Source organism: Balaenoptera acutorostrata, chromosome 19 (assembly GCF_949987535.1).
Source record: "Balaenoptera acutorostrata chromosome 19, mBalAcu1.1, whole genome shotgun sequence".
NCBI lineage: Eukaryota > Metazoa > Chordata > Mammalia > Artiodactyla > Balaenopteridae > Balaenoptera > Balaenoptera acutorostrata.
In genome coordinates, this window is record NC_080082.1 from 7810435 (window position 1) to 7829330 (window position 18896).

At 36.2% G+C, this 18896-nt stretch overlaps 1 protein-coding gene and 1 non-coding gene across 2 annotated transcripts in view; one reads left to right on the forward strand and one right to left on the reverse strand.

The window, feature by feature from the left end:
* The window catches only part of CDYL2 (chromodomain Y like 2), a 315741-nt gene that overhangs the window by 115579 nt on the left and 181266 nt on the right, over positions 1-18896 (forward strand). The window lies entirely within an intron of this gene.
* LOC114238008 (U6 spliceosomal RNA) lies at positions 2272-2378 on the reverse strand. Its single transcript, XR_003623450.2, has one exon. It is a non-coding gene; the product is annotated as a U6 spliceosomal RNA (small nuclear RNA).

Sequence of the window (18896 nt, forward strand, 5' to 3'; positions counted from 1 at the left end):
GTATGAAGTCAGCATTGTGGTAGCTCTAAGTCATTGCATGTAACTGCAGTCACCCTGTAAGCTTGAAAATCCCCAGGGGGATCTCTATAGCACAGCATAGTGCAAAAGCTGACATCCCTAATTATCCAGAGACATATAGAAAAGGTTAATCTATGTTCCGTATATTCTGCCCAAGGCACAGAAATGTTTTAGCTTCTTCTGAAAGATTTCCACTAAAAAAAAAATCTTTTGCTTGAAAACAGTAAGCTTCCCATATCTGACACATTTCACTTTAAATATTTGGATATACATGTTATCTTGTTACCTAGACATTTTACAGCTTTAGAGATTATCATCCTAAATTCTTAATTTATATCTCTGCTCACACTTCCTACAGAGATAAACCATGAGAGACAGGCAATTAAGTCCTATTGATTTGACTTACCTTTACATGTAGAAGCTGTTGGGTATCATAGCTTCATTTAATCTTTCAGCTTTTGAGAGTTTGTGTCACACTTAGAAGAATTCAAGTGACACCAGTTATGGTTGGGTGGGTGATCTCAGGGTCTCAGGGGCCTTCAGAATGCCTTGTCTATGAGAGAAAAAGCACACTCTTCAAAGCCCCATGATACAAAGTGTGAACTGGCTAGATAAGGGCTAGTGCTGCTGTAGTCTTGGCATGGAAGGAGGTGATGGGTTTTCGGTTTGGGTCTCAACCATTTGTGCCCTTCGGTTAACAGGAAGAACATAGACCCTCCTTCACTCCATCATTAGAATAAGATGGTGAGAGAACAGAACAGGCAAAGCGGACACAGATATAGAACAAAATTCAGGTGAGAAAACTGCAGCACCACTCAGTCTGGATAAAGACTTAGGGGTCCCAGCATGGGAAATGTGGAGCCTTAAACTCGGGAAGAAGATCAGACCAGACCAGCGCAGAACATGTTTCTTCATTTCTCTTGGCTGTCCTGGTTAAGGGAATTCACACTTCGCTTTGGAAGGACAGACAGTCAATTCAGGAACCCTGGATATACTTCCCAGTACCTTGTTTCTAGTGATGGGGGGGATTAATGATGCTGTTCTCATGACAGACCTTGCCATCATTCATTCTCAAAACGTTGTCAACTTAAGAAAACACTAAGTTAAACAACGCTGGGTCTTGTTCATTATAGATACTTGGACTGAGTGGACCCAAGGTTATGACTTACAGAGTAGACAGAAATGAGGTGTACAATACTTAACATCAAGCGTTCTTTTTTTTTTTTAACATCTTTATTAGAGTATAATTGCTTTACAATGGTGTGTTAGTTTCTGCTTTATAACAAAGTGAATCAGTTATACATATACATATGTTCCCATATCTCTTCCCTCTTACGTCTCCCTCCCTCCCACCCTCCCTATCCCACCCCTCTAGGTGGTCACAAAGCATGGAGCTGATCTCCCTGTGCTATGCGGTTGCTTCCCACTAGCTATCTATTTTACGTTTGGTAGTGTATATATGTCCATACCACTCTCTCACTTTGTCACATCTTACCCTTCCCCCTCCCCATATCCTCAAGTCCATTCTCTAGTAGGTCTGTGTCTTTATTCCCGTCTTGCCACTAGGTTCTTCATGACCTTTTTTTTTTTTTCCTTAGATTCCATATATATGTATTAGCACACTGTATTTGTTTTTCTCTTTCTGACTTACTTCACTCTGTATGACATACTCTAACTCCATCCACCTCACTACAAATAACTCAGTTTCATTTCTTTTTATGGCTGAGTAATATTCCATTGTATATATGTGCTACATCTTCTTTATCCATTCATCCGATGATGGACACTTAGGTTGCTTCCATGTCCTGGCTATTGTACATAGTGCTGCAGTGAACATTGAGGTATATGTATTTTTTTGAATTATGGTTTTCTCAGGGTATATGCCCAGTAGTGGGATTGCTGGGTCGTATGGTAGTTCTATTTTTAGTTTTTTAAGGAACCTCCATACTCTTCTCCATAGTGGCTGTATCAATTTACATTCCCACCAACAGTGCAAGAGTGTTCCCTTTTCTCCACACCCTCTCCAGCATTTATTGTTTCTAGATTTTTTGATGATGGCCATTCTGACTGGTGTGAGGTGATATCTCATTGTAGTTTTGCTTTGCATTTCTCTAATGATTAATGATATGAGCATTCTTTCATGTGTTTGTTGGCAATCTGTTTATCTTCTTTGGAGAAATGTCTATTTAGGTCTTCTGCCCATTTTTGGATTGGGTTGTTTGTTTTTTTGTTATTGAGCTGCATGAGCTGCTTAAAAATATGGAACGCTTCACGAATTTGTGTGTCATCCTTGCACAGGGGCCATGCTAATCTTCTCTGTATCGTTCCAATTTTAGTATATGTGCTGCCGAAGCGAGCACAACGTCAAGCGTTCTTCATCTAGGTGTCCGTGTATTTATATTCAAGAGAAATGACAAGTCGCTGGAAATCCATACAAAGTTCTGTGTCTCACTGTATGTGAGCATTTTCAAGGTCAGCCAATCAATAGCCTTCCATATATTCTCAGAGATCTGTCACCCTAATGGGGTTTAAGCACCACAGCTTTTTAGAATACTCTCAAAAAATTTATTATTTTTCTAATACATAAATAATACATTGTTGAAGTTTTAGAAAATGCATATGAACCAAAGAAAAAAAATACACCAAAAATCACTTATTTAGTTATTCCTCCAGTTTTAGATGTTAAAAAATTATGTATGGATATAAATATGTACACACAACTGAAATATACATATATACATATTATTTATACTATATATTCTTAGACTACAGTAATTGGATATAACCAAACTTTTAAATTAATTTTTATTGGAGTATAGTTGCTTTACAATGTTGTGTTAGTTTCTGCTGTACAGCAAAGTGAATCAGTTATATATATACAGTTATCCCTCTTTTTTGGATTCCCTTCCCATTTAGGTCACCACAGAGCATTGAGTAGAGTTCAACCAAATTTTTTTTTTTTTTGCTTGAGTTGGGTCTTTGTTGCTGCGCACGGGGGCTACTCTTTGTTGCGGTGCGCAGGCTTCTCTTTGCTGTGGCTTCTCTTTTTGCCGTGGCTTCTCTTTTTGCTGAGCACTGGCTCTAGACACGCGGGCTTCAGTAGTTGTGGCTCGTGGGCTCAGTAGTTGTGGCGCGTGGGCTTAGTTGCTCCGCAACATGTGAGATCTTCCCAGACCCCGGATCGAACCCGTGTCCCCTGAATTGGCAGGTGATTCCTAACCACTGTGCCACCAGGAAAATCCCTAACCAAATATTTTAAAGTTGTGTTTTGCCTTTTTAAGTCATATATGTCTTTTCTTATAAATATACATTTACATAACCATCCTCAATGACTGTATGGAATTCCATTGTATAAATGTATCATAAATTTATTTAACCATTTAAGATTTTAAAAGATATTTCCCTATTATAAATGATAATGATATGTATCTATATTTTTGCCCATTTATCCAATTATTTTTAAGGATAAGCTCCAGGAAGTAGACTTTCTGAGTCACTTTTTAAGTCTTCTAATATTTTGCCCAATTACTTTCCAAAAAATTTACACTCTTAAGAGCAGTATAAGAGAGTGCCTCTCTCCCTATTCCTTTGCCAACGTTGGGCATGATCATACTTTTTGTCTGTTAATAAGATTATTAAAAAAAGGAACCTCAATATTTATTAGCATTTATTTGGTGATAGTGAGGTTAAATATATTTTAACATTTTCTGTGGTTATTTATATCCTTTCTTTTAAGAATGAACTTTTAAAAAATATCCTTGGCCCCTTAAAACATTACTTTTTAAAAAAATACTTTATTTTATTTATTTCTTTTCTTTTTTTTTTTGGCTGTGTTGGGTCTTCGTTGCAGCGCGTGGGCTTCTCTCTAGTTGTGGTGTGCAAGTTTTCTCTCTCTAGTTGTGGCGCGCGGGCTCCAAGCACATGGGCTCTGTAGTTTGCCGCACACGAGCTCTCTTGTTGAGGCGTGGGAGCTCAGTATTTGTGGCGCATGGGCTTAGTTGCCCCGTGGCATGTGGGATCTTAGTTCCCCAACCAGAGATGGAACCCGCGTTGCCTGCATTGGGAGGCAGATTCTTTACCACTGGACGACCAGGGAAGTTCCAACATTACTTTTTTCCACTCATAAGAACTTTTTCATATGAATCCTTTGACATATGTGTTGTACATAAATTTTCCCAGTGTGTTGTTGGCTGAATATTTTGTAGAAAAGAAATTTTAACCTGTTATGTAGCCAAAGCTTTAAATTGTTTCATTTAAGTAATGTCCCTCCATGTTACATTTAAATAGACATAAGATTATATAAACATTCATTCATATTTTCCTCTAGAGGCTTCATAGTTTCTTTTTTACATTTCATCTTTCTATTTCTATACCTCCCAGATTTTCTTTAGGTTGTTCGTGGTAACGAATGATCCCTAAATTTTAATGGCTTGTAATCATACATATTTATTTCTCGCTCACTTTGCGTATTGGCTGTAGGCCAGCTTTGGTACTGGTCTAGGTGTGCTTCATTCTGGGACCCCACCTGAAGGAGCAGCCTCTATCTCCTGCCAGAGGGACAAAGAGCCATGGTGGAACTGCGCAATGGCACATTGAACTTCTACTAGGATGTGGCATATTCACTGACCAAATCAAGTCACGTGGCCAAGTCTATGCCATGGGACATGGAAGTATAATCTCATAGGAAGGGCAGTCGACAATTCGGAACTAAGTATAACTTACCATATGTTTATTGTAGGGTCTAACTTTTAATTTTTCTAAGTACTTAACCTGTTGTTTCAATACCATTTATTAATAGTCTTATTTTCCATGCTGCTCTGTGATGCTACTTCTATCACATGCCACTTTCTTTTAGATCCTTCTTGTAGTTCCTGGACATTCTGTTGGGTTGTACTTTTAAAGTCACCTAGGGAAAGGTTCATTTTATTTCCCTTTATTTAATAAATGTCTTGAGTATTCTCTGTGTTTATTATTCTAGTTGAATTTTTGAAAACCTGTACCATTTATTTTCAAAAAAAAGGACTATTGAAATAATGGTTGGATTGCATTATATGTTTGGATTAATTTGGAGGAGAACTAATTTGTTTGCAATATTAAGTCTTCTCATCCTTGAACATAGTATGTTATTTTATTTGTCCAAACTATGTTTTACGTTTTCTTAGAGTTTTGTAGATATGGCAAAGTGTGTCTTAAACTTAAAATTTATTTCAAGAAATTTTATAGTTTTTGATACTTTTATGAAATAATTCCCCCCCATGATATTTTATAAATGATTGTAACTAGTATATTGGAAAGCTATTATCTTGGTTTATATTTATTTTCTAATAAAATTAGAACTCTGAACTCATTTATTTATTTAATAGTTTTTAGTTAATTCTCTTTGGTTTTTGAAAGCAAATAGTTATATATTTTTTTTCCTGAAATTTACATATTATTTCTTTTTCTAACTTACTGCACTGACCAAAAGTTCCAAGACAATACTGAATAATAGTGGTTATTTCAGGAATCATTTTCTTACTCCTGATTTTAGGAGAGGAAATCTTATTGATGTCTATGAACTATTCTTCTAACTCTACTGTTAGGATTGTTTAACCAGACATGTAGTTGGATTTTATCGAAGTGTTTTCTTTTTATACTTAAAGATCCTCACAGAGTTTTTATCTTTGGATCTATCACCATGGTGAATCAGATTGATGATTTCATATATATATATATATATATTTATTTATTTATTTATTTATTTATTTTTGGCTGCGTTGGGTCTTCGTTGCTGCACGCGGGCTTTCTCTAGTTGTGGCGAGTGGGGGCTACTCTTCGTTGCGGTGCGCGGGCTTCTCATTGCAGTGGCTTCTCTCATTGTGGAGCACGGGCTCTAGGCGTGCGGGCTTCAGTAGTTGCTTCACTCGGGCTCAGTAGTTGTGGCTCACGGGCTCTAGAGCACAGGCTCTGTAGTTGTGGCACACGAGTTTAGTTGCTCCGCGGCATGTGGGATCTTCCCGGACCAGGGATCGAATCCGTGTCCCTGCATTGGCAGGCGGATTCTCAACCACTGCGCCACCGGGGAAGCCCGATGATTTCATATATTGAGCTATCCTGTACGTCTGGAAATAATGCTCACTGGACACGGTGTGATATTCTTGACTATATAATTTTATTTATCTTGTTATAATTTTTAAAATGACTTTTGCTTCCATATTTAATATTGTAATATCTTTAAATTTCCTTTTTGGGGGTATTTTTGTTAGATTTTTTATGGTGTCAGAGTTATACTGATTTTAAAAAATTAATTACAGTGTCTTCCTCTTTTTCTAAATTTCAGAACAGTTTCAAGAGTATAGGTACTTTCATAAAAGAACCTCACCTGTAATACTCTCTGGTCCTAAAACATGTTGGGGAAAGCATTTTTAAAAAAATTTCTTACATAATCATTTGTGTTTTTGACATTTGTACTTCTCAAGTCAATTTTAGTGCTTTATAATTTCCAACACATTTTTACCACTTAGTTAAGATTTTAAGGTTAATTGACATAGCATGCACAGCAAAGGAAACTATCAATGAAATGAAAAGGCCACCCACTGAATGGGAGAAGATCTTTGCAAACTCTGTGTCTCATAAGGGGTTAATATTAAAATATACAAAGATGTTATACAATTCAACATCAAAAAACAAACCACCCAATTATAAAATTGTCGGAAGACCTGAAATGACATTTTTTGAAAGAAGACATACAGATGGCCAACAGAAACATCAAAAGATGTCACCATCACTAATCATCAGGGAAATGCAAATCAAAGCCACAATGAATATCACCTCATACCTGTCAGAAAAGCTATTATCAAAAAGACAATAAATAACAAGATTTGGTGAGGATGCAGAGAAAAGGGAACTCTAGGACACGGTTCATGGGAAGGTAAATTGGTGCAACCACTATGGAAAACAGTATGAAGATTCCTCAAAAAATTAAAAATAGAATTATTATATGATCCAGCAATTTGACTTCTGGGTATTTTTCCAAAGAAAACAGAAACACTAATTTGAAAAGATATAGGCACCTCTATGTTCATTGCAGCAGTATTTACAATAGCCAAGATATAGAAGCAACCTAAGTCCATCAATAGATGTGGTATATATACACAATGGAATATTACTCAGCCATAAAAAGAATGAAATTCTGCCATTTGCAATAACATGGATGGACCTGGAGGGTATCACGCTCAGTGAAATAAGTCAGACAGAGAAAGACAAGTACCATATGATTTCACTTATATGTGGAAGCTAAAAAACAAAACAAATGAACAAACATAACAGAACAGACTCATGGATACAGAGAACAAATATGTGGTTACCAGAGGGGAGGGAGTGGGGGAGAATGAGTGAAATAAGTGAAGGAGATTTAGAGGTACAAAATATCAGTTAGAAAAAAAAATGAGTCACGAGGCTGAAATGCACAGCATGGGGAATATAACCAATGGTATTGTAATAGCTTTGTATGGTGACGTATGGTAACTACACTTACCATGGTGACCATTTTACAATGTATAGAAATATTGAATCACTGTGTTGTGCACTTGGAACTAATGTAGTGATGTAGGTCAGTTATACCCCAATTAAAAAAATATGTAGACACTGGGAGGAAATGAATCAAAATGATAATGATGGTTATCTCTGGGGGGTGGGGATTATGAGTGATTGCTAATTTTTACTTTATGCTTTTATGTATTTCTAATTGTCTTCAATGAAACTGTATTGCTTGTAAAATTAGAAAGAAAACAATAAATGTCATTAAAAATGAAAAAAATTTAATTGACACAGCATCTAAGGTATCTTGTACCATTTAAAATATTTCAGAAGCTGTAAATTTAAAATAACTTGGAAACTTTGATTTACAAGATTTCTTAGATGGGAACAAAGCCAGAGGAAAGTTGTCAACTCTGTCTGCCACCAACAGATGGCGATAGCAGTCACTTTATATTGTAAATTTCGTTTTTAAGAACAAATGGACTTTGAAAGTCTTACAGGGGCAGGACAGGAATAAAGATGCAGAGGTAGAGAATGGACTTGAGGACACGGGGAGGGGGAAGGGTAAGCTGGGACGAAGTGAGAGAGTGGTATGGACTTATATATACTACCAAATGTAAAATAGATAGCTAGTGGGAAGCAGCCGCAGAGCACAGGGAGATCAGCTTGGTGCTTTGTGACCACCTAGAGGGGTGGGATAGGGAGGGTGAGAGGGAGACGCAAGAGCGAGGAGATATATGTATATGTATAGCTGATTCACTTTGTTATACAGCAGAAATTAACACACCATTGTAAAGCAATTATACTCCAATAAAGATGTTTAAAAAAAAAAAAAGTCTTCCAGAAACTGATCTCTTCTGGAGACCTTTTTGCCGTTCCTAACTTTATGTAACTGTGCCCTGTTTACTCCCTTTTTCCTCTGCTTCCCTCATTTCTTTCTTTCTCATTTCACTCCTCTCTCCCTCCCTCTTTCCCTTCCTTTCCTTCCTCCCTCCCTCCCTTCCTTCCTTCCTTCCTTTGCTTAGACTTGGAATGTGTTGTTCTTTTCAAAGAATCAGAGTTTAGATTAATTTTTTGACCACCATTTATATCTTTAACTCCTTGTTTTTAGATTCCATACCTTTTCCCAGTTTTTTTTGAAGTTAAGTGCTTAGTTTATTTATTTTCAATATTACTTAATAATGAAAGCATTTAACTCCATAAATTCCACCACTGATTAACACCTTGACTCTATTTCATTAGGTTTTTTTTCATTCAATTAGTTTTGATATCATCTATTTTCATTGTGATTAACTTCTAAATAAGCTGTCATTGCAATTTTGACATCTTCTCACACATAATTATGTAGGATAGTTTGTTTTACATTCCAAGAAGGGGAGACTTCAATATCTAACTCCCTACGGTTATGAAGTTGTATAGGGTAGCAAAATTGTCACAACATGAAATGTTCACTGATGAATTAAGCATTTATAAAATCGATCTCATCTTAAAGGTCCTTTCACCGGTAAGACCAGGGTCTTTACCTGGACATATGGTTGATCATGGTCATTTAGTTGATTATTGGATGTTTTCCTGACAAAACAAAGCAAACACATTATATTTGATCAAAAAGAGAGCCTGCAGAATTTTTAAGGTTGAAGGTGATGTTGGAGAACTGCTGGAATCACCCAAATTTCTTTGACAAATGAGGATCTGGCAGAATGCAAGTGAAAGAAGAGGAAAATCACAAGATGATGGCGTATAGTGTCAGGGGAGAAACATATAAAGAGAAAAGCATTGAAAGGACCCTTGGGAAACTGATAAAAGCTTTGATTTTTTTTTCAGCAAAATTTTTCTTTCTATTATTCAAACATGAGGGGTGTTGTATCATGAGATCACAAATTTGTCAGAATATGCCAAAATCAATAGTTTTTGTTCTTTAATTTCATTAAATATGTAATAAAATAAATTTACCTTGATAATTTTTCGTTTCATTTTTCGAGATAAAATTCCACTCCAACTTTTCTTCAGTGCTTCTTGTGAAGTTTTGAACTTCCTTTTAAGGAGATTTACTTTGAAAGGATTAGTCTCAGGATCAATTATCCTCAAGGAATGTCTGTTATTAAGAAATAATTGTACTGAATTTGTGCATTTTATTATTATATGTTTTATGTTTATAAATTTTCCATAATTTCCAGGAAAATGTACTCGCTCCTCACCTCATTTTAAAAGTTAAGCTTACTCATTTTATGAGTTAAATCCTTTATATTTTGTTTATTTTTTGTCTAATTTATCTTCCAAAAACAATAATGGTATGTTGACATTTCACAAAATTACAGTGTTTGTGTCAGTTTTTCTTTGTATTTCTAAGAGGTTTTTTTTCTTTATATACTTAAATGAAATATTTGTAAGCAACAGAACCACTCAAGAAAGTTACACACTTATTTAAAATTTTAGTAGTAGCTAACATTAAATGTTTCATGCATTTTTTTGTTCCTAAAAGGCTGTGGGAATTGATAAGTATTTGCTGAATATTGCACCCTATCTTCATTTTGAATTATATCCCTTGTTACCATAAAAGGTTCCCTTTTGGCACAGTTAGTGTTTTTTCCTAGATTTATTTTTCATCTAATATTCATTTTTCATTTATACCACATCTTCTTGTATCTTTTGTTTTTTAAACACGTTATATCACTTTTATTTTATATTTATATTTTGTGAAAAACATACAGTTGACCCTTGAAAAATGTCTGTTTGAACTGCGGGGATCCTCTTATAGGTGGATTTTTTACAATAGTAAAAACTATGGTACTACAGGATCCCTTGTTGGTTGAATCCAAGGATGCACTATCTTGGATGTGGAGGACTTGTGGATTCATAGAAACGATGGATATAGAAGACCAACTTTAAGTCACACGGAGATTTTCCACTGTGTGCAGAAGGTGGGCACCCCTAGCCCCTGCATTGTTCAAGGGTCATCTATAGTTTTTGGCTTAACATGTTTTTGTAGCCTAATTTAAGAGTCTTTGCCTCTCTTTTGGGCATTTATCCCATTTACTTTTGTCATTATAGTAAATATTACCCCTGTCATCTTCACTCATGTTTCCTGTTTTTTATTCTTCCTTGGTATCTCTATTTTTTGTCTTATGCTCTATGGACTATATCGACTTTGCTTTTATATTTGTCTGTGTTTAGAGGCTAATGTAACATGTAAATTCTCGTAGAGGTTATCTTTAGTGTTTCAGATTTGTTCTGTGATTTTTTTTCTAATTGCAGGGTCAGGAGCAAAGGGGTATCTTTGGACTCCCCAACCCACCATCTCCCATTTGAGGCAAAGTATTTAATACAGTTTACTTCCCCCTTCTTCACAGGCTTTAAGTACCTGATATTATTACATTGTTACTTTTACATTCACTTTCAGTTTTAAAAGTAGATTTAAAACAGTTACTTAGACCTCACTATTTTGACAAATCTCAGTGTTTATTGCTGGTCTCTTTATGATAGTTCCATTCCTGAGGCTTTTTAAATTGGAATATATAATTAGGTAATTTTTTTTAATAGATTTATTTTATTTATTTATTTATTGGCTGCGTTGCGTCTTCCGTGGCTGTGCGTGGGCTTTCTCTAGTTGCCGAGGGCTTCTCATTGCGGTGGCTTCTCTTGTTGCGGAGCACAGGCTCCAGGCACGCAGGCTTCAGTATTTGTGGCACACGGGCTCAGTAGTTGTGGCGCATGGGCTTAGTTGCTCTGCGGCATGTGGGATCTTCCCAGACCAGGGCTGGAACCCGTGCCCCCTGCATTGGCAGGTGGATGCTTAAGCACTGCGCCACCAGGGAAGCCCTAGGTAATTTTTTTCAACAAAAAAAGCATATTTTCTGAGTTCATGTTCATATGAGAATGTTATTGTGTTGTCTTTACATATAAATGACTACTTTCTTGGTATAAAATGCTTAACATTTAAAATTTCTATAAAGTGGTAAGTCTTTAGTCCATCACTGTTTTCTTCCTTTACAGCTTCAGATCTTGCTTCTGTTCTGTTTTTCCTCTTCTTTAGTAGCACTTAAAAAAAATTATATCTTTGTTCTCCATCCTCCATCTTCCATGATTATCATATTTTCTCTCTTCATATCAATCTCTTTGTCCTTGTATTCTAAATTCTGGGAGGTATTCTTAAGTTTGCTGTCCACATCATGTACTGTCATTTATTGTCTGTAATGTTGATTTTAATTCTTCTACAACATTTTAAATTTCCTTGAAATCTTTTGTGTCACTGATTTCCCTTTTTATTTTTTTCTTTTGCCTATTAATCTTTATCTTTTCTTAGGATACTCTAATCATTATTTATAGAACCTATTTTTTTGTTTTTTTTGTCCTTTGAGAATCCCAACCAGAAAACTTTCAGTTTTCTTCTGAATTTTGGAGTAGCTCATCTTCAGAGGCAAGTTCTTCCCTGGATCCCTCCTCTTTCCAGGTTTCTTGTTGTTTAGGTGTGCCTTTTCCTCAGATGAATTCACTATTTTCCCTCTTACTTTGTGATAAGGTAGAGTGAAATTACAGCCTTATGGACATCTGTATGTTCAGGAAAATGTAATATTTCACTCTTATCTTAATGAAAAGAAAAATATTCATCCTCTTAGTGTGTATTTTTAGCTATGCTGTTAATTGAAATCAATATAATAAAGTTTTTCTCCAGAAAAAATCTTGTCTTTAATGGCCTCCTTCAGAGCCCTGCAGAGACAATTTCTGAAAATGCTTTTATTGTATTTTGTTACAGAACTTTGCTTTAAAAAATAAACTTTATTTCTTAGAATAGTTTTATATTCACAGAAAAATTGCAGAGATAGTACAGAGAGTTCTTATATACTTCTCACCTAGTTTCCCCTATTATTAACACTTTACATTGGTATGGTACTTTTATGACAATTAGCAACTAATGCTGATACATTACTATTAACTAAAGGCCATACTTTATTTACATGACCTTAATTTTTACTAATACCATTTTTTTCTGTTCCAAGATCCCATCCAAGTTACCACATTACATTTAGTCATCATATCTCCTTAGACTCTTCTTGGTTGTGACAGTTTCTCAGACTTTCCTTGTTTTTGATGAGCTTTTGAGGAGTACTGGTTGGATATTTTGTAGAATGTCCCTCCGTTGGGATTTGCCTGATAACTTCCTCTTGATTAGAAAGGGGTCTTTGGTTTTTGAGAAGAAGACTACAGGAGTAGAGTGCCATTTTCGTCACATCATATCAAGGGTACATACTATCAGCACAACTTATCACTATTTGACCTTGGTCTTGATCACCTGGCTGAGGTTGTGTTTGTCAGGTTCCTCCACTCTAAAATTAGTCTCCCCCACCCCTTTCCATACTGTACTGTTTGGAAGGAATTCACTATATGCAGCTCACACCTAAGGAGTGGGGAGCTATGCTCCACCTCCTTGAGTGTGGTGTATCTACATAAATTATTTGGAATTCTTCTGCACAGGAAAATTTGTCTCTTCTAACCCATTTATTTATTTATTCAGTCATTCATTTATATTAGTATTTGACTCATGAATATTTATTTTATACTTTGGATATAATCCAATACTACTAAATTCATTTTGTTACTCAAATTGTTCCAGCTTTGGCTATTGGAAGCTTTTTCAGTTGGCTTCTTTGACATAACTCCCATCACTGTGGGTTTATTTATTCATTTTGAGTACTTCTTTATTTTCTGTTACTATAAGATATTCTAGGTTCATTTTGTATATTTTCTGCCTTAGTCCTAGAATCAGCCATTTCTCTAAAAAGCCCTGGTTCTTTTTACTGGATAATGAATAATTCTAGCTACCTCCCATTACTTCTCTGTAAACTCCCACTACCGAACCTTGCTTTACTTTTTTAAAAAATTTATTTTATTTAAGTATAGTTGATTTACAATGTTGTGTTAGTTTCTGGTGTACAGCAGAGTGATTCAGTTATACATACATGTATGTTCTTTTTCACGTTCTTTTCTATTATGGTTTATTACAGGATATTGAATATAGTTCCCTGTGCTATTCAGTAGGACCCTGTTGTTTATCCATTCTATATATATTAGTTTGAACCTTGCTTTACTTTTAAAATAATATTTCCTTAAACAAAATGTCCTGATTCTGTAAATGTGCCTGTTTATGTGTATGTGTATTATATGATCATTGTGGAACATTTAAAAATTCAACAATGTCTATGGAGAAAACCCAAATATCCTTCTATATTCAATCACTGTTAACATTTTACCACACACACATTGTTACACATTTACACACACACACACACACACACACACACACAGTTTTATGAATAAAACTGTAATCATACTAGATATACTATTTTGTAATCTGCCTTTTCCACTCAACAACGTATAATGAACTTTTCCCCATGTTCGTAACTATTCTTGAAGGTCATGATTTTAATTACCTGAAGAATATTAACCTTTTAGACATGTACATTTTAATCATTTTTGGTATTATAAATGACTATGATAAATACTCTTAAACATGTCATTATACAAATACCTAATTTTTTATTTAGAATAATTTGTGGAAGTTCAATTACTTAGGATATGACCATTTTAAGGAGAATGATAAACAATGTCAAATTTCCTTCCAGAAAAGATAGCAACAATTTAGCTTCCTACCAACATTGTACATAAGCTGTTTTCTCTACATTCTTAGCAATACCAAGTATTGGACTAATTTTTAAAAATCATTAATTGATTAATTAAGATGACATCTTGCTGTTCATTTACATTGAATTTCTTTTATAACAAGTGTGTTTGAATAGTCTTTTCCTAAGTTACTTGCCCATTCATATTTCTTCATTTCTATATTGCCTATTAATTCCCTTGCCTTGCCCATGTTTTTTTTTTTTTTAATTTATTTATTTTTATTTTATTATTTATTTTTGGCTGTGTTGGGGCTTCGTTTCTGTGCAAGGGCTCTCTCCAGTTGCAGCAAGCGGGAGGCCACTCTTCATCGCAGTGCGCGGGCCTCTCACTATCGCAGCCTCTCTTGTTGCGGAGCACAGGCTCCAGACGCGCAGGCTCAGCAGTTGTGGCTCACAGGCCTAGCCGCTCCGCGGCACGTGGGATCTTCCCGGACCGGGGCACGAACCCGTGTCCCCTGCATTGGCAGGTGGATTCCTAACCACTGCACCACCAGGGAAGCCCTTGCCCATGTTTTTGAGTTAGGTATTTTTATTTTTATTTCAAAATAACATTTTAATATAAAAATCTTTCAAAAACAAAGAAAAATACAAAGAAAAATAATTACCCATGATCTCATCACCCATTCTAAGTTTATTGCTATCATTTCCATTTTGATGTATCTATTTACAGACCAGAAATCAATATTTTACATTTTATAAATAGTTAATTAGAAAAATGGTACTGGACTCCTTGTTTTGTAGCCGCTTATTAATCACTTAATATCATTAATATCATTAATATTTCCTCAGTCAACACACAATGGTCTTTCACTACTTAAAAGAAAAGACCTCTTGAGAATGAGTTTCTATCCATCTATGTGCCTTTTCTGTGGCCATCCTTCGTCAGGAAGTCTGACTCCACTCAACAGGCTGATAAGGACCCAAACCTGGACCATCTCTTAATTCTATGACACCATTCTCTGTGTCACAAGGATTTCTATAGGATTAGCATTCACTGACTTCCTGGAATCATGTGCTACTCTGTTCCCTCGAGCTGCTTCTGCTGCTACCCTGCTGCCTTGGGGGCACGGCATAAGGACGGATGGCTACTCTCTACTTTATCAGTACATTCCAACCATACATACAGGCTTGACTCTGAATTCCCCATAGCATAACTAAGATAGTGCTGCAACATTTCACAAAACTGAAGACTTTGAGATAAGAGACATTGAACACAGAGAAAGTTAAGATTAATTATTGGGCTATTCTCAAAGACCACAGATCTGAGTTCCTCCACCTGAGTCCCCATCTGGCACTGCCAAGGCCACTTCCTAACCTGGGTAATTCTGGTTGAGGTCTATCTCATTCTCGTTTTCTCCAATGGCTTCCTCTACTGGCTTTCTTTTTCATGGAGCCTCAGGTTCCCTCCCCACTGCAGGTACCCATATATCATCTCCAGATTAGTTTTCTGCCATAATGATTGACAGTTGCAGTGGCTACTCCTCTCAGAAATAAAAATAAACCTAGCGCCCTCCCCACAGGGGTGAGGCTTGCTTTTGGGCACCCTTGCTCCCAACAGATTGTAACGATCACTACATTTTCTGAAGTCAAGTTTCAAAAAATTGAAATCCTGCTATAGGCTAGCAAAAATTCGAAAAAGATACAGGCATAAAGCTAATCATTGTAGTACCATTTGTAACTGCAAAAGGCTGTCTGTCAACAATGGGCTGACTGAATAAACTATGATACTGCCACATCATGGAGTACTATGCAGCTGTAAGAATAATAATCCTAAATAATGCTAAAGAATGATCTACAAGATATGATGTTTAGTGAGAAAAGCAAGGTAGAGAAAAGTGTGCATAGTATACTAACACTTATCTAAGAAATGGGGTATATGAATGTATATGCATTGTTATTTATGTTAAAAAATTCAATAATAAATCATGAAATAAAATGGTTACCTACAAAGGGAGGGAGGGAACAGAGTGGAGGGAAAATGGTAGAAGCTAGACTTCCCTAAATATACTTTGTTTACAGATTTAATTTTGGAATGATGTAAATATTTATACAATTAAAAAATTAAATAAAAAATAAAAATGTAATCTCTAAACATCAAAATCAAAATGAAAACAAATGACTCTAAATGTGTAGCGAGCTGGTGGCTTAACCAAGCATGGAGAAGTTATTTCAAGGGATTATAAGACAAAGAAATGTGACTGGACATCCCTTGTGGGATATACCCTAAGGACCAAAAGAACTACAAAAATTTTCTATCTTTGTTCATTGAAAAGGTCTAGAAACAATGACCAACCCATAGCTACAAGTTGATGTTCACTTTATGGCATCTTGATGATGTTTCTCTGTGAAAAGAACCAGGGATCATTGGTGAAATGGTAGATTCCAGATCTGGTGCAGGAAGTGGTCATGATACCTGAGTATGTTTTCATACCGGAAAGTGAGGATGCATTCAAAGATTCAAGAACCAACTGCAAAAACAGTAACAATTTGATCAATAAGAAGAGAAACAAGGACAATGGGGTGAGATATATTAAATATGTTAAAATTCATGAATTCATCATGACACTAAAACAAATACCGTATGATCTTTTGGAGGATGTTGGAGAACCAACTCATAATTTGGAAAACATAAATAAAAGGAAAAAAATGAAGAATTTAGCCAGCCTTTCCTGTACAGATATGCCTTAGGGCAACCAAAGAGTTGATCAGGGAAGATTTCATAGAAGTATCCAGCTGATAAATAAGGAAAGAGTGATAAATGACCACGATTTTGCAACACCTAATGAAATGGATCTAGGCAGAGATCATCAGTGGCTGCTAAAATTACAAAAAGAAAGACAAGCAGACACTCTGTGCCTTCTGGTGGGAGTGTACAACACAAGCTATGAAGTATTCTTGCCCCCCAAACAAACCCAAATCTAGATCTAGCTACCAGCATGTAGGAGATACTAGGTACAGAAGCACATGCTAAATGACACTGCTGACAAATGATCTAGTTCTTCCAACAAATAAATTGCAAGAAAAAAAAGGCAGGGGTCATGATCTATACAAACCAACTGTGAAAAAATATTTATGAGACAACTGGGGAAATTTGGACATCAACTGAATATTTGATGATATCAAAGAATTAGTGTCAATCTAAGTGCGATGGTGGTGTTGTAGTTACATGATACCTGTCCTTCTATATTAGAGATATTGACACACTTTCAGATGAAGTGATGTAATTTCTTAGACTTGCTTAAAAATAATCTAGTGTGTGGGGTGAGGGAATGGGACAGTAGAGAAGAAATAAGGATGAGCTCGGGCTGGTGGTTTTTGTACCTAGTAATGGGTATGTATATGCAGGCTCACTGAATTATTCTCTCTACTTTTGCATTGGTTTGGAATTTTTCATGTAAAAAAAAAAGGTAAAAAAAAAAAAGATTTAAAAAGAAGAAGGAGGGCTTCCCTGGTGGCGCAGTGGTTAAGAAATCTGCCTGCTAATGCAGGGGACATGGGTTCGAGCCCTGGTCTGGGAAGATCCCCCATGCCACGGAGCCTCAAAGCCCGTGCACCACAACTACTGAGCCTGTGCTCTGGAGCCCGCGTGCCACAACTACTGAAGCCCGCGCACCTAAAGCCTGTGCTCTGCAGCAAGAGAAGCCACCTCAATCAGAAGCCTGCGCACAGCAACGAAGAGTAGCCCGTGCTCGCCGCAACTAGAGAAAACCTGCATGGAGCAATGAAGACCCAACACAGCCAAAAATAAATAAATAAATAGATAGATAGATAGATAGATAGATAGATAAATAACAAAAGAGGGAGAAATACCCCTGTAGGTACTAAATTTCTGTCCCCTTAGGGTTCCTCCAGAAGCTTGTGGTGAAGAAAGAGGCTCTCAGGTCCTGTGTAAGGGCCTCTGAGCATTTATTCCTGGGCTCCTCTTGGGGGGACTTTGTGATTGATAACATACACACTCACCTCCTATAATGTAGGAACCATGCTGTTTAAGTCTATTTAGAAAAGAAACATTTCCATATAATATTCAAAGATGCAACTTTCCCCACCACAGAGATAGCCTTTAACACAATTCTGTAGAATTGCAATTCTCAAAGAGTGGTCCAGGTCCCTCAGGATCCCTGAAATCATTTCGGGGATTCATACGGTCAAAACTATTTCTGTAATAATATCAAAATATTTTTGCCTTTTTCACTCTCATTCTCTCACTAGTGTATGGAGTACTTTTCTAGAAGTTTCATGATTCTAGACAACTGTATTCCTCTGGTGGCTAACAAGAGTGTGTGCTTGTGTGTTATTTTTATGTGTGTGAACTCCTGTTTTAAAATTTTTTCAACTTAATATCTAATACAGTGAATAATAGTAGGCACACGTAAACACAAGCTCTTTGGCGTTCCCAATCTTGCTGAAGAGTGTCAATGGATCTTGAGAGCAAAAGTCGAGATCCTCTGATAGAGTTTAGTCACTTGAAGCTACACAGATAGACATATCTGCTTCACAGTCATGTCACTGATATACTATGTACAAAAAGAATTGCATTTTGATCTTCTTAGACAAAGGAGTGTTGGGCCAATAAATTTAAGTCCACGTTCGTACTTCTTACAACACACACACACACACACGCACGCACACACACAGACACACAACTAAAATACTGATACTTTTTGCTTCCCAATATTCACCCAT